Source organism: Gossypium arboreum, chromosome 11 (assembly GCF_025698485.1).
Source record: "Gossypium arboreum isolate Shixiya-1 chromosome 11, ASM2569848v2, whole genome shotgun sequence".
Classification (NCBI taxonomy): domain Eukaryota; kingdom Viridiplantae; phylum Streptophyta; class Magnoliopsida; order Malvales; family Malvaceae; genus Gossypium; species Gossypium arboreum.
The window spans coordinates 43,526,834-43,529,406 of record NC_069080.1 but is presented as its reverse complement, the minus strand read 5'-3'; the positions used below and the strand labels follow the sequence as shown (position 1 = coordinate 43,529,406).

At 33.0% G+C, this 2,573-nt stretch overlaps 1 long non-coding RNA gene across 1 annotated transcript; it reads right to left on the bottom strand.

The window, feature by feature from the left end:
* Positions 1–381: 381 nt before the first annotated feature.
* On the bottom strand, positions 382–1,141 carry LOC128283773 (uncharacterized). Its single transcript, XR_008274185.1, has 2 exons — positions 1,002–1,141; positions 382–733 (listed from the first exon to the last, which is right to left on the bottom strand). It is a non-coding gene; the product is annotated as an uncharacterized LOC128283773 (long non-coding RNA).
* Between the last annotated feature and the right edge of the window lie 1,432 nt (positions 1,142–2,573).

Sequence of the window (2,573 nt, the reverse complement as noted above, 5' to 3'; positions counted from 1 at the left end):
ATGTTTATAAAAGAAACCACATTTCAAAAACAATTTTAAATCTCAGACATAAGGACAGTGTTTAATCAATTTGGTACCAATTTTGGGCGTAGTGAGGGTGCTAATCCTTCCTCATACGTAACCGACTCCCCAACCCGTTTTCTCATATTTACGTAGGCCAAAATTGATTTAAATGGAATAAAATGCTTTATTAGGTGATCCAATCACACCTAAACAAAAAGGATTGGTGGCGACTCCACAGCTCATTTTAAAGTCGATCCCCGTTTTTCCCTAACTCAAAAAAATGGTTTCGACAGTTAGTAATAGTAAAATGACAACTACATAGTGAGCTTATTTTCTTGCAAAGCTAGCTAATAGACATTGTTGGAGAAAAAAGAAAGGTGAAAAAAACTTAGGGCTTTTCAGTAAATAAGGTAAGGAGGATGCAGTTTCTTTTAGGAATTCATATTTATTTCATCATTGTAGGGCCCAAAATTTACCTGGCCCAGACTACTAGGAGCCCAATAAAAGCAGACCCAAACCTAAAAAATAAAACCTTACCCCAAACCCTAAATACCCATTTACAAATGGCCCAATTGGCCCACAAACACAACATATTTTTGGCAAGGGAAACCCTAGCAGCCCTTTTGTGTCATTTCAGAAAACCGAAGCAGTCCCTCCTCCGCACGTCACTCACCTCCTCCGTGTTGTATGCCGCTCCACGTCCACGTCAGAGGCGTACTCGCCTACGAACCTGCAAACAAGCAACAAACGGTTGTAAATATTGACTATAAAGCTAAATCAAAGCAATGTAAAAAGAGACCTTTTTTTTTGCCCATTATATAAGTACAATAGCAGAAATTATACAGGGAGAAAATCAATAGTAAATAAAAAATCGGGTCTAAGGTTTGAAAGGTGATTTTTCATTCTTCTTCCTGAAACTTTCTTTTGATTCGTATTTCTTTTTTTTTTTGTTTTTTTATAAACTGATTTTAAGTAAAAAGAAAGAAAGGCGGGCTTACCTGGTCTTGCTCCGTGAACCCGCGGTGGGGTGGAGGTGCGTGGCACCGATGATCCTCCAGGGTGGCGCAAGGCTAGGTTGAAATTCTAGCAAAAAGGGAGAGGGAGCAGGGAAGAAGAAGCATTCTGTTTCTTTTTGAAAAAAAAACAATAGAAAAATGAATTTGCAAAAAAAATAAAAGGGGTCTTTTTTAAAAAAATGGCAGAATGCATTCAATGGTTTTTAAATAGTAGGGGCCCACATGTTTGACTCAAAATGGGGGATTTGTGCATTGAGCCCCCTTTCTTTTGCACCTGCATTCAATTAGACCATATTCAAGTTTTTTTTAATTCTTTTAAATTGCCCCTGGATCTTGCGCGTCGTTCCGATTTAGCCCGCACCTGGGCACTGTGTTTTGGGGATTCGACACATTTGCATTTTTGGTCCAGCGCATTTGTGTGTGTTTATGTTTTGGTCCTTGATGCATTGTTTCATATTTATTAATTATCCCTTTGAGTCCGCTTTTCTTTTAATTAAGTTTTATTTCGCTAATCTTGAGGTTTTAAATTTTTTTATTTTTAAATCTTTTATAAATACTTTGAATTATTTTAATGGTTGGGCCATATATTAATTTGTTTTTATTTTTCCCAACTATTTAATTATATATTGCTTTTAAAATTCCTTTTACATAATATTATTTCAAAATTTTGTATAATATTACATATAAATAATTCTTATTTGTATAATATTTTCTTTTCCCTTTTAAATCTATTTATGCATAATTTCTTTTAAAGATTTTTTTTCAGTATATTTTGATTGTTTTGAATACTTTCATATAATAAGGTCTTTGTATATATTATCTACATTTTTATTTTATTTTATTTTTTATTTCATTTGCATACATATATCATTAGACAAATGAATTGGCTTTTTTTGAAATCATGCTGTATGTTAGTTAATTCGAATTGCTTCGTGCATATTATATAATTTAATAATCGTTTATATATTATCAGTCTCATGGACATATGAATTATTTCGAGTTCTAGCATGTGTTGCTCCTTTGTATGTTTATTTAAAAGTTGTTAAATCGTTTTAGGCTATATTGATTTCTAGTTTTTATGTGGTCTTGTGTATTATGTGTCATTTTTTGGTTTTCATATTATACTCACACTTTATTGTTTCATGCATGTAATTATGTTTTATCTCTTGTCATTGCATCATGATTATAGTTCTCATATTCACTCAATGTCGATTGTCTTTTATTTTCAAACAAACCAAACAGGTATATCTTAACTCGGTTTTCGTAATTGTAAACTTGAACCTTCTCAAATAAGGAAATATTTTGTGTTTGGGAGTTCGAGGGGTCGTGCCCAATCGTGTTGGGTTTCAATTTTTCGTTCAGCTAAAATACAAAATATCCTTTGGAAATTTTGTCCATGTTTTTTTAAAAATTAAAACGAGGAAATACTTTGTGTTTGGAAGTTGGGAGGTCGTGCCCAATCGTGCTGGGTTTCAATTTTCCATTCGGCTAAAATACGGAATATCCTTTGGAAATTTCGTCCATGTTTTTTTAAAAATTAAAATGAGGCAATAT